Genomic DNA, 14,601 nt, shown 5'->3' on the forward strand with positions numbered 1-14,601 from the left:
TGTTCCCTCTGAGAGGAATTTTGTTATGTTGACCGTGTTGTACCTAATGGAGGTGGCTTATCAGAAGTGAAAGTCAGAATTACGTAAATATTCAAACACTAATAAACAACATTTAATCTATCCACACTGTTCAAAGGATAAAGAAAACGGTCGCCAGCCTAATTGGGCAAGAGAATGATTGACATTCCTGTAAAAAAAATAGTTATGAGTAACTATAACGGACAAACACAACTTATACTTTGCCACGCTCGAGTGCAATGAACTCTGGAACTCTGGCACCTGAATACAGTGTGTTCAGGTTATGGTTGAAGTTAATAGATCAGAACAAACTATTGGCATAAATATAACAGATAACAATACACACTATTACTTACAGGGCTTATTCAAACTGAATGGTCTTTATAACATTACTATTAATATTCACTCTTGAATTATAAATTGGAGACAGGTTCAGTATTACTTTTCAAACATTTTCCTAGCTGACATAAGACTTTAAATGTAGTTCACCGCAAAATTATCAACTAGTTACGGGTTAAGTCTCTCTCAGCTAAATACTTTTCTATTTAGAATGAAATTTAAATGGAATTCACTAACAGATTACTTCTCACTGTCATTTGAATAAAGAAGTTACAGTTTTCATAAATAGTTGTCTTTCTATTAATCGATATGTAGCATGAGCACAATAGACAAACTATAGATCCTGTTACATTAATATGCACTTTTAATTCACAAGGGGAGTCCAATATTGTACAGGAGTTCACTTGAATAGGAAGCGTAACTGAAGCTTGCTATAATTAAGTAACTTTGTACATTTGAACTACTTTCAGTGGAGAGGGGGGGGGGAGGCTTAATCTTGACCACCGTAGCAGAGCAAACTAAACACACTTTCAATACACTAAAGAAACGATCCCTTAACAAGTATGTACATGTAACCTTCAACAGTATTAGTTTTCAACTCTTACTGCAATAGAACACAACTTGACATATCTGTAAGCAACTGACTCACCTTCTGCGATTTACAACAGGTAGCAATGTGATCATTTACTAAGCAAAATTTTATAAGTCTCAGTTTTAAGAACTTTTAATTTTGAAGTTGGCAACAACATTTTAATAAGCAGTTTTAATAGAAAAATTATTTTAAGAAAACGTCATGTACTTTAGCTCACTCTCTTGCAACATTAACTTTAACTTTCCTTCAATAAAGGACACTCGGAAGCACTTTAGCGTGGAAGGGACCCCAAGTGAATATGTGACTGAGGATAAATCGCGGTAGGTACAAGAGTTCACTTAAAAATTACCTTGTATTTGAGTACATCCAATGAGCTGATCCTTCACTGTACATTACTATAGTGTTCCATTACACTGATTGAGCAATCTGGCGGCGATTGCATGTTGGTAGGTGGATTTGCAAGTACAATTGCTGCACTCTGTCATTTCCTGGTGGCGATGATAGATACCAATTTCAGAATAGTTCTAGCTCTTTATCCATCCATCCGAGGCACTGGAAAGCGTCAGGAAAAACTCTCTCGGAACCAGCACAATATACAGCTTTCACATGAGCAGTTAATAGTTGGGTAGGTCGTCCCCGAATGACTCTTGGTTCCACCTTTTCTACGTAGGCCAACCACAATTTGCGTGCGCTACACAGTTCCGTTCCCGAGGGGAACCACAACACCTTTTACATACAAAATAACTAAGAACCCTAAGTGAAGGTCAGCAGTTTACATAACAGCAACCAAACATATTAAATAAAACAGAACATCTGCACATATTGACATTTCTACACAAAATTATTTAAATAAAATTATTAAATTTTAAAGATAACCAAAGAGATTATATGAGGAAGACAAAAGATCATTACAGAGATTATACTTCATTGCAGTTTCGAATTAATCGTACACTAATTGCAGAAGATCAACGATAGGGTGTTGAACAAAATAGAAAGCTAAATGAATCAACAAAAGGTATGTAATGTCTAAGCTATGGTGTTACAGGTTACTTTCCTTGTATCGGTATTTCATTGCCAAGTATTTACACTCTTCTTCAACTGAATTGGTGACTGGAGTATTCATTATTGCATTATCTACTGCCTGAAAGACAAAAATGTGCACTTAAACATTCCTTAATGCGTCTGCGAGACCGTTAGGGAGGTTGGGGTACCGAATGCCGACCATAAAAGAGAACGTTAAAAATGACTAAATTTGTTAATTGTTTTTATTTAAATTAAGAGAACACCTTTAGCAACTTCAACACACTTTCAGCTACATGTACTACCTAGAAGGTGGGCGGGGATGGGGTATAACTTCCGCACTTGTTAAAAATTAATGGTGTTAATTTCTTCAGTTGTTATTGACTTCTATTCACAAAATACTTTTTGAAGAGATACTGACCTGTAAGTAAAGTCAGAAATCTGAAAATAGTGAATATGAGACTCACCGGGGAAAGTAATGTCTTCTATCGGAACATAAGTTTTTTGTTAAGGTTACCTGAAAACTTTAAAACATTTATGGAATCAGCTAGAAAAATTCATTCGAATCAATATATAGTTTCTTTTCAAAACTCAAAAGTATAAAGTAACTGACTGTATTATAATATTTTCAAAAAGGATGCACCACCAAAGTAACCCCCACCCCCTCTGCCCTTGGTATTTCAAAGGTTAATGAACACATCCTTTATTCCTACTCATGCGACTGCACTTAACAACAATTTTTAACTTGGTACCAGTTTTTCGTTTATTTATAAACTTATTTTTTCCAGGTTAGCAGTTTATTTATTTATTAGGAATTCGCTCGTGGAGTATAAGGACTTGTGCAGGAAAAATGATTTTACGTTATGTGTAAAACATGCATTGATACCTGTCAGACGTTTATTGTTATGGGGCAAATTTACTTGCTGTCCAGCTTTAATAACCGATAATGAAGTTTATTTTTCCTTCAGGTGTGTTGCTTCTCCAGAAGAACCATTTAATCTTATTTTTGCTATTATATTTAGTAAGCGATTGTTACAAACATTTGAAACTTCTGAATCATCAGTGACAACATTGCCATTTTTGTAGTGGTGTCTTGTGTACTGACTGGTTGTCCTGTCTCCCACTTGACAATATCCCTTATACTTTTAATATTATTATCTGCAGTTGGAATTTCTGTCAGGAAGTACATCTTGGTATTTTAAGGACCTTACTTAAAATATATAGTGATATTGTAGTTTGCAAGCAATGTTGAAACTTGAATTACATTGACCTTTATATAAATTATCCTCTTCCTCTTACAAGAGATTTTAATTCCATAGATATCCATTGCCTACATGCTCTTTATTTATATATATGCATATATATATATATATATATATATATATATATATATGAAAAAAGCAGTATTTGATCAATGCATTCTTCCTGTGATGACGTACGGATGCGAGACATGGACACTGAACTCATTCACAAAAGGGAAACTTAGGACAGCACAGAGAGCCATGGAGAGATCAATGCTGGGCTATACAAGAAAGGACAGGAAAAGGGCAGATGACATCCGGTCTGTGACGAAGGTTAATGACATATTAGAGAGAGTAGGTTCCTTGAAATGACAGTGGGCTGGCCACGTCGCAAGAAGAAAAGACAACAGATGGACGAAGCTAGTACTAGAGTGGAGTCCGAGAGAGCACCGGAGGCCTAGAGGAAGACCACCAGACAGATGGGACAAAGACATCAAGAAGATCGCTGGTAACACCTGGCAGCGAACTGCCCAAGACCGTCCCACTTGGAGAAGACTTCTGAAAGCCTACCTGAATCCACATCATCTAATGATTGAATTGGCTGATGATGATATATACACTCCTGGAAATTGAAATAAGAACACCGTGAATTCATTGTCCCAGGAAGGGGAAACTTTATTGACACATTCCTGGGGTCAGATAGATCACATGATCACACTGACAGAACCACAGGCACATAGACACAGGCAACAGAGCATGCACAATGTCGGCACCAGTACAGTGTATATCCACCTTTCGCAGCAATGCAGGCTGCTATTCTCCCATGGAGACGATCGTCGAGATGCTGGATGTAGTCCTGTGGAACGGCTTGCCATGCCATTTCCACCTGGCGCCTCAGTTGGACCAGCGTTCGTGCTGGACGTGCAGACCGCGTGAGACGACGCTTCATCCAGTCCCAAACATGCTCAATGGGGGACAGATCCGGAGATCTTGGTGGCCTGGGCAGTTGACTTACACTTTCTAGAGCACGTTGGGTGGCACGGGATACATGCGGACGTGCATTGTCCTGTTGGAACAGCAAGTTCCCTTGCCGGTCTAGGAATGGTAGAACGATGGGTTCGATGACGGTTTGGATGTACCGTGCACTATTCAGTGTCCCCTCGACAATCACCAGTGGTGTACGGCCAGTGTAGGAGATCGCTCCCCACACCATGATGCCGGGTGTTGGCCCTGTGTGCCTCGGTCGTATGCAGTCCTGATTGTGGCGCTCACCTGCACGGCGCCAAACACGCATACGACCATCATTGGCACCAAGGCAGAAGCGACTCTCATCGCTGAAGACGACACGTCTCCAATCGTCCCTCCATTCACGCCTGTCGCGACTCCACTGGAGGCGGGCTGCACGATGTTGGGGCGTGAGCGGAAGACGGCCTAACGGTGTGCGGGACCGTAGCCCAGCTTCATGGAGACGGTTGCGAATGGTCCTCGCCGATACCCCAGGAGCAACAGTGTCCCTAATTTGCTGGGAAGTGGCGGTGCGGTCCCCTACGGCACTGCGTAGGATCCTACGGTCTTGGCGTGCATCCGTGCGTCGCTGCGGTCCGGTCCCAGGTCGACGGGCACGTGCACCTTCCGCCGACCACTGGCGACAACATCGATGTACTGTGGAGACCTCACGGCCCACGTGTTGAGCAATTCGGCGGTACGTCCACCCGGCCTCCCGCATGCCCACTATACGCCCTCGCTCAAAGTCCGTCAACTGCACATACGGTTCACGTCCACGCTGTCGCGGCATGCTACCAGTGTTAAAGACTGCGATGGAGCTCCGTATGCCACGGCAAACTGGCTGACACTGACGGCGGCGGTGCACAAATGCTGCGCAGCTAGCGCCATTCGACGGCCAACACCGCGGTTCCTGGTGTGTCCGCTGTGCCGTGCGTGTGATCATTGCCTGTACAGCCCTCTCGCAGTGTCCGGAGCAAGTATGGTGGGTCTGACACACCGGTGTCAATGTGTTCTTTTTTCCGTTTCCAGGAGTATATATATATATATATATATATATATATATATATATATATATATATATATATATATATATACCTTGTCACATACCACCTCTTTAACTTACTCCAAAAGCATCGTATCCTGTATACACTAATAAATATTTTTGCTTGTAAAAAACTCGCTCAGGGTTGCTAGATGACATATTCTTTATTTCCATTAACTGTGTTTCACACACAGACCGACCATTAACAACTGGGTTAGGGCTGAGCAGTGTCTGGGGAATGTTATAAATCAGTGTCCCTCTATCTTCCTGCACAGGCTATCGCATTTAGAATCAGACTGCCTAATAATTATTATATTTCATTTTCCGTGTCTGCATCTTTCAAGAAATCCACATCGAATAATGGTTCAAATGCCTCTGAGCACTGTGAGATTTAACTTCTGAGGTCAGCAGTCCCATAGAACTTAGAGCTACTTAAACCTAACTAACCTCAGGACACCACACACATCCATACCCGAGGCAGGATTCGAACCTGCGACCGTAGCGGTCGCGCGGCTCCAGACTGTCGCGCTTAGAACAGCTCGGCCACTCCGGCCGGCAATCCACATTGAAATCTCCACAAACTACAAACTGATTCTTCGTGTCTTTGAGATAGCTCAATAATGTATCTAGGTTTCTCATAAGTGTTTAAAGTTTCCTTGAGGCGATTATCTAGGAACCATTGTGCAGTAACTCACAAGACAATGGTTGAATGTTGTGATGTAGCTAGAACTATTTGTTTCAACAATTGTTGACTTTGTGTTCAATCTTTTACGTATGTTGCAAGTCCACTCATTTTCCGTGTCAGCCCTACAGGAAAATAATGCCAGTATACTCGTATATTCCATGATATTTCATTTTTCCATCAATTTAATTCAATGGTTTTCAGACAGGCGCAGAATTTTCGACATCATCAAGACCTATAAGAAACTCATCTATCTGGCTCTTCAACCCCCTAATATTTTGAGAATCGAATTAGTTTTAGTTTTCTGGGAAAATAGGCTATGGTCTAGTCTGCATTAATTACCTCCAGTATAGTCTGTTTGCAACCTGAATCTAACTTCTAAAATGTGTCCCTTTTGTTCTAGTAATCAAAGAAATTTTGTCTTGTGTGCTTGTGGCCGCCCTGTAATTTCTCAAGGTGCTCATATAATCTTTCCCTCTCACTTCTATTCAGGTGCAGGCAAATGGTTTGTGTATCTCCATTTCCAAATTGTAGAAACAGATATGGTACAGATGAAAGACATTGTTGCACTCAAAAGCAATCCAATCATCTCTTTGTTAAAATGGCCAACAGCTGTGTTAAGTCAGGGCTGGCCAGGGCACTGTAAAACATGCAGGAACTCCCCACGAGCGTGTGCTCTTGATATACCTATTTCCCCCAACTCACGGTTAATACTATTTTCTAAGTTGCTAGCCAGTTTCCTGTTTCTCCTAGTTCTATTTTTCTTGACGCATCAGTCTTCTGATTAGTTTTATATTGCCTGCCACAAATTCCTCACCTGTGCCACCCTCTTCGTCTCAGAGTAGTTCTTGCTAAGTACTTTCTCAATAATATTTGCGGGACTTATCATAATCTTTGTCTGCCTTTAAAGTTTTTACCCTCTACTGCTACCTCTAGTACCATGGAAGTTATTCCCTGAAGTGTGAACACTTGTTCTATCATCATGTCCCTTTTTCTTGTTAGTCTTCTCCATATAGTCCTTTCCTCCTCGCTTCTGTAGAGAACATCCTCACGTCTCACCTTATCATTCCTCCTAATTTTCAACATTCTCCTGTAGCACCAGGTCTCAAATGCTTATATTCTCTTCTGTTCCGGTTTTTCAACAGTCCGTGTCTCAATGCCATATAATGCTGCGCTCCATGGTACTTTCTCGGAAGTCTGTTCCTCAAATTAACACCTACGTTTCATACTAGTACACTTCTCTTGGACAGGAATATACTTTTAGCGAGTGCTAGTGTGCTTTTGATGTTCTTCTTGCTCCATCTGTCATGGGTTATTTTGCTGCCTTGGTAGAGAATTCCTTAACTTCATCTACTTCGTGATCACCAATTATGATGTTAAGTTTCTCGCTGTTCTCATTACTTTCGTCTTTCCTCGATTTAGTCTTATCCACATTCTGTACTCATTACATTGTTCATTCCATTCAACAGATCCCGTAGTTCGCCTACTATAAGCACCTTGGCCTCTCCTGTGGTTCTCCTACTATAAGCACCTTATCCTCTGCATTTAAGTATCTACAGAAGGCCCCAATGTTCCCCATCCCTTGACTAAACTTGGTGCTAGGTTTCACGATGCTAATAACTTGTTATTCTACCCACAGCTTCTCCTGTAACATTTGGCCAACACCTCTTCCGTGACTGCTACCTGTCGATTGGACTGTTTTCTTCCTGCTCCAATTTTCTGCCCACATATAGTAAATTTGAAGCCATTTCTACGAGTCTGTTGTACTCTACTCTTCTCAAAAATTGGTTGAGGGACCTCTCCCACCACAGGTAAGAAGTCAAATCGGCGGCTAACTGGATTTTGAATTGTGATTTACGAGGTTTTCTCCTTTTTGCTCATTACTTACACAAACTCTTTTCCTCTTCAACCAAACAAATACTAAAAACGTAATATCAAATTCTGCCTTAATGGCACCCCAAGTCTTTCTTCCCTTTTCCATGATTCTCTTGTCTCGACTGCGTAACGTAAACTCCATGGGACAGTCTCCTGTGACACTGTACTAGCGTTCTCGTTACAGTCAACCCCCACTGGAACATCGACCCACAGTCCTGTCATATTTCTCTCATACTAACTAACCTAGGTCATCATATACATTAGTCATACGTAACGCTTTTACAGCAAAGTGAAAAGCACTACTACACACTTACGCCACTGAAAAGTAATAATAAGTCAATCCTGTGTGTCAGCGAGTTGTGCAGCTAATCTCAAGGCACCCGCGTTGTCGCAGAAAGTAAGTTTTTGCTAGCAGAAGACATGAAATTAATTAAATCAAAACATCACGATATTTTATAACAACAGTCGTAAACAGCAATATAATTAATTTGTAATAACACGTAAACGGTGGACAGACATTAAAAGAAAAATATAAACGCTACACAGATATTCACTAAATGTAAGTTTTAAGTCAGAGAAGGTAGGAAACGAACGCAAAACTCGAGAAGGAACGGTATTTGTAAAAGCAGTATTAAACAGACACTTACCGAAATTTATTAAAAGCGCTGTTGTTTATTCGTTAACACTAAACGGCGGGCGGAATTTACACCTATTCATGAATGCATTTACAACCTAGTACCGAATTTCGTAATACTGACTTACCATGAGGTAACCTAGCTGGTATCTTTCTGCGCTTTCAGTCTTTTTTCTAGCCTACAGTCCCTTTTCTGATACTGGAACAGTGTAAAGGGTGTTCAAAGAAATTGTTGAATACTTTGAGAGGCGGCAGTAAGCGAAACAAGAAAAATAAGTTCAATAAACAAAGATCCGGAAACGCATACATCAGAAATAAGCACCTATTTATAAGAAGGACTGCGCGACGCTTGGTTGCGGATATTAGAACAGTTGTTGCATCGGTGCTCCGTCAAATGTGTCGAGAGGATATTGTGATGTCTTGTTGTACTCTGCTTTCCTTTAGGTGGACTGTAGTCAGCTGTGTGGTTGGAGTCGTGGTGTAGGTTACATTAGTTTTCGTCGTGTCTTTGTGCCTTATTGTACACTACTGTCAGCCCTGTGTGCGCATCATGGTGTTTTACCTTCTTCCAGTCGCGGATTCACTTATGTTTTTACTGCTATTGCGCTGTTTGTATGTACACATGCTGTAGTACATCTATTTCGCTCTTCCACCAGTTCTTAGCGATGGAAGACTACCACTCGACAAGTGAAATGACGAGTGTCATTTTCTGCTATGGTGCAGCAAATGGCCGTACCCAGTGAGCCTCTCCCTTCTACGACAATCGAGTGTACATCAAAGGGTGTGTCATTCCTTACGCCGGAGGGCACAGGTGTGCATTCTTAAGAATGGACGCCACTTTGATCACCCGTAAACACGTGTTTATCGCAGAACGTATGCATTTCTGGATCCATGTTTATTGGACTTATTTTTCTTTTGAGTACTATCACCTCTCAAAGTATTCGAAACTTTTATTGAACAATCTGCATTTACTTTTATTTGTTGCAATTTATTTTACAATATAAGGAAACTACCGGTTCTCTCTTTCCTATTATCAACTGCATTTTCTCCTTCAATCCTACCAATTACTCTTTTCCCTCTTATAGCGTTTCTACTCCCAAGGATAATTAAGCATCGTATCTGCCTTAACACGTGATGTCACCAGTTCAGTGAACTCATATACTCTCTCTAACTCTTCACGCTACGCCTGTGACGTCGGACTATATGCATCAACTATTGCCATTACTGTTGGTCTGATGTCGACTCTGATAAGCAATGTTCATAACAATTCATCCTGTGACCTAACTTCCACGTCGTAATAAATCGTACTCCCATTACACCATTTTCTTCTGTTATTTCTTTTATCCCACTTTCGTCTGACATAAAATACATCTTCTTCCGTGTAATTATCCTGTCTCTGTGTATTAACTAGAGTGAACCGTTGCAGTTCACTTTGCAGCTTTTGTAACTTTGTGACCACCTTCGTTACACGCACCAACTCATAGATTCGTATGGTTTCTATGTTTTCCCAACCATTTTCTCAAGAATACACCATATTATCAGGCGCGTCCCAAAGCTTCTAATGAGAGGAAAACCAGGAATGTTTTGCCACTGGAGCCATCACCATGACTTTCTTTTTTCAATGACAGGATGTAGGATAGACTTCTTGTGGACGTAATTTATGTGTCTTTAATGACGTACTTTCTATTGCTTTCGTATTATTACGACAATATTAAAACCGGTTTCCACCTGGGCTGTGAACATTTGTCAGTAATTAGTATGTGGTATATTACGAGTGGTATGATTCGGCCTAAATGAGCCGGCTAAATATATGAAAAATCCTGTAATGTTTTATAAGTTCTTCCAGTACCGCAAGCTCGATATTTGAACCTGTAGCAATTTCGTGATACATGCAAAATCTATTGCAAAATGTCAATAAGCATATTATATTCCATCGAAACAAATTTCCAACATGTACTTACTTTTATGAACGATGGTCCATTTTGCAAAAACAACAGCACAAGTTTTATACGTCAGGAAGAGAGGTTTCTGGAATCTCAATATCCGGGAAAGTATTTGTATTTACAAAATCGGAAAGTGTATGATCCAGATTAGTCAACTCTGTAGGTGATATTCGGTTGCATCACGGGATAGTCCAAATACTTAAAGCTACAAAGCAGCAAATAAAAAGTAACCCTGGCAAAACATGTAATGAAATTTTTACTTTAAGTCACGTACAGCCCTTTTACATCAGTTGCGTAACAGACTGAGAAACGAGAAACGAAAGAACCGGGAGATGACTGGAGCACTATTTTTATCGTTTCGCAGAAAGAAACAGGGAAAATATGTTAATTTTTAGGGAAAAATTTTGATGTTAACAGAACGACTGGTTTAGATTTGGATTTGAAATCCTAGAAGAACTCTGTTAGCGTTCAGTGACCAGGGTAACTTGCATCAGAGATGGTAGGTAACAATAGAGAAGGGATTTACAAATCTCTCTTTGTTATGTAGCATACTACACGGCTCAGTCACATTATTGTGACCCCCTCCTATGTTCTACGTCAATGTGCAATAATCACACACAGATGGCTGTTGGCAGTGTAAGTAGGCTGTTCATGTTTTCTTATTGGAAACGTTACGTAGCGCTCCGTATGAAAATCACTGGCTGTGCTGTGTACAGTCTGTGGCTAGTTTGCATTGTTGTCTGCCATTGTAGTGTTAGGCAACCGGATGTTAACAGCGCGTAGCGTTGCGCAGTTGGAGGTGAGCCGCCAGCAGTGGTGGATGTGGGGAGAGAGATGGCGGAGTTTTGAAATTTGTAAGACTGTATATCATGAACTGCAATACACATTATGACTTTTGAACACTGTTGAGGTAAATACATTGTTTGTTCTCTATCAAAATCTTTCATTTGCTAAGTATGCCTATTAGCAGTTAGTGCCTTCAGTAGTTTGAATCTTTTATTTAGCTGGCAGAAGTGGCGCTCGCTGTATTGCAGTAGTTCAAGTAACGAAGATTTTTGGTGAGGTAAGTGATTTGTGAAAGGTATAGGTTAATGTTAGTCAGGGCCATTCTTTTGTAGGGATTTTTGAAAGTCAGATTGCGTTGCGCTAAAAATATTGTGTGTCAGTTTAAACACAGTCATGTATAATTGTTCTAAGGGGACGTTTCATATGTGGACCCTGCCGGTATACCTCGCTGGAATCTTCTGATTTATTCTTGTAGTTTGTGTAATTAGTGTAGATTTTGTTTATTGCTAGCACGTAATTGTAGAGAGAATCTCCTTTGTAGTTGCAGCCTTTCACTGTTGTACAGTAAAACAGGTGTGGCACGCATGTAAATTTGCACCAAGTATTTCACAGCTGCGCTTGCAATTAACGAGTTATTATTTTCAGTGCTATGTTAATGTGTTTTCTTATTTTTGCTCTTCAGATTGTGTTTTTCTGTGTTGTCGTGTGAAATATTGTGACAATAATGGCGTGTGTAAAACGTAATACTAGGCTCCAAAGTAAACTGAGAAATGACAGTGAAGACGAAAGCAGTGTGTTAGCGCCACCATGTAATGAATTAAACAAATATTCAAAGTAGTAATTTGGTAATTATGCATAGGGAAATGGAGCGGGCTGCAAATAATGGTGTACGCAGTGAAACAATTAGTGAACAGGGAAGCATTATCGATCGATCGGTCGGCAACAGCTCGCCTCAGGATTCCGAAATGACAGGACACAATCTTGCAAATACTGTAGATTCAGATATTGCGTCCTCACCATTTTCTGAAATAAATCAAGACACATTTTCTTCTTTTCAAAATGCGAATATTGCCGGTTCAAATGCAATGCCGAATAGCACTGGGGAACATGTTTCAGACACCAGTGAACTGTTATTACAGTTAATGCAACAAATAGGACAAAGGCAACAAAAGTTAGACACAACGCTTGAACAAAGTCAGAAGCAAATGGGACAAAATCTTCAAAAGTTGGACACAATTGAACAAAATCTTCAAAAATTAGATACAATGGAACAACACCAGAGACAAACACAGCAACAGTTAGACACAATGGAACAAAGTCAGAGACAAACACAGTCATGTATAATTGTTCTAAGGGGACGTTTCAGCAGCACTAGCAGTGGTGGATATAAGACGGTTTTCTGGTGTGAGTGGGGGGACCCGGTAAACTACGTAACGCGAAAATGGAACGATTTATCGGATGTCCAGAAGTGCATAATAATCGGCTTTCGGTTTGGCAGAAGTATTTCCAAAACTGTGTGTGTGATGTCATGGTTAAAATATAGCTTGCTGTGCCGTACGGCGCCATCCAAAAGCGGCGCCGAGGCAATTGTGGTGCAGCCACGAGCGATAGGTGCCAAGGGTGAACGATGTCTGCAGTGATGTGTACAGCCAGTACACGTACTACTGTTGAGCAACGGATGAAGTGGGAGGCTAGTAATAGTGTCTCTTAACGACCGCCTCCTCAGGAAGTGTCTGGATAGTGCACCCATTTTGACTGCTGTGCATCGGCGTCAAAGCCTGGAATTTGCACGCCAGCACCGAAGTTGGACGTCTATTGGGTGGCGACAGGTGGCCTTTTCAGATGCATCACGTTTTATGATCCATCGACGTGAGATCTCTGAAGGCGAACAACCTGCAACAGTCGTCTGAAGTCCCAGACCGAAGGAAAGACCGTTATGGTCTGGGGCTTAGTTTCGTGGGGTTCTCAGCGTGATTTCATCATTCTTGAAGGCACGATGTATCAACACGAATATGCAGTTCTCTTTTCCTCGGCATGATGGCATCTACCAGCAGGACAATGCGACGTATCTCACAGCTCACAGTGTACGTGCGTAGTTCGAGGAGGACGAGGATGAGTTTAGCCAACTCCCTTTGCCACCAGACTCCCTAAGTTTAAATCCAGTCTAGAATCTGTGGCACCACCACTATCTGCCTGTTCACGCCATTGGTGCTCAACCGAGATACGTGACACAGCTGCCCACGGCACTGGAGTCAGCGTGGTTCTGTATCCCTGTTGGTACCTTCCTAAATATCCACGTCTCGCACCAGTCCTCACTGGGAAAGGTGGTTAATCTTTTGACAGATCATCACATTATTGTGGCTGAACATTGTGGGTAACTCAGAACTTGTGTTCCGAGTGTGATGCTTAACCTCTAATGCAGGGTACTGGGTTGTTTGTGCAGTGAGGAGCCGTTGAAGTAGCTTGCTTGCAGCAACCATACTAACTAGGCGTAAGGAACACTGCTGTGTTCATATAGACGTAAATAGGCGATGTAATGCACACATGCATTCATGGGTAGTACCAACAGGTAACATTTTTCACCAATGGGAATGCTGGACGACTACGCAGTAAGAAATACTCAGCTAAACTAGTGATTATACAAATTCACGCACCTCATCCATTTTTGTCAAAGAGGAATGAATCACAGAACATGGGTCCTTTTATGATGAAGTCATTTTATTTCGTACGACTTGCTACTATGGACGAGATATTAATTCACGGTCAGTCATACGAATTGTCTAATTGTTTTTGGATACATCTGGACATCATAGAGGCTAGTGAAAATATTACTTCAGTATTTTCTGCTCAGCTGAGACTCCCACCGAAAGTTACGTCGTCGTTCGTCACTGGTTTTTAACATAGTATTGGGGTACCAACGAGAAAAACAGGGGAAATTAGTTTTTGATAGTTCACTAAACTTATATGAGAATTCTTTGTATGTTATGTTCTAGACTTTGTGTCCCTCTTACAAATCTGATAGCTCACCATTCATGTGCTCGAGGATAGGGTCAGTATCTCCTGGCAAAAAAATTTAAATAAAGCAGGACGTTGTCGGTATGTAAAAGATATCTGCAGGACGACAAAATCTACGAGATGTCATTAACATGTAGGGAGTAAAGTAGTGTGCCTTTGCATTGAACCCTGTGGCTCTTCAGATAGAACTTCTTGCACAACGACATTCATTTACATTTTCCCCCAGACGACACTCTGCTGTAGGTTTCTCACGTAGCTTTCGAATCACTTCAGTGTAATATCTAAAAAATTTTGCTCTCGCATTCTCTGAACATAAATTGTGGGTCAAAGTTAATATTGTAGCCTTATAGCTGCCTGTTCTTCTGTTAGTTAATTAGTGTAGCGTTTGTGCTATGACTTCCATTCAGGG

Source organism: Schistocerca cancellata, chromosome 6 (genome assembly GCF_023864275.1).
Source record: "Schistocerca cancellata isolate TAMUIC-IGC-003103 chromosome 6, iqSchCanc2.1, whole genome shotgun sequence".
Lineage (NCBI taxonomy): Eukaryota > Metazoa > Arthropoda > Insecta > Orthoptera > Acrididae > Schistocerca > Schistocerca cancellata.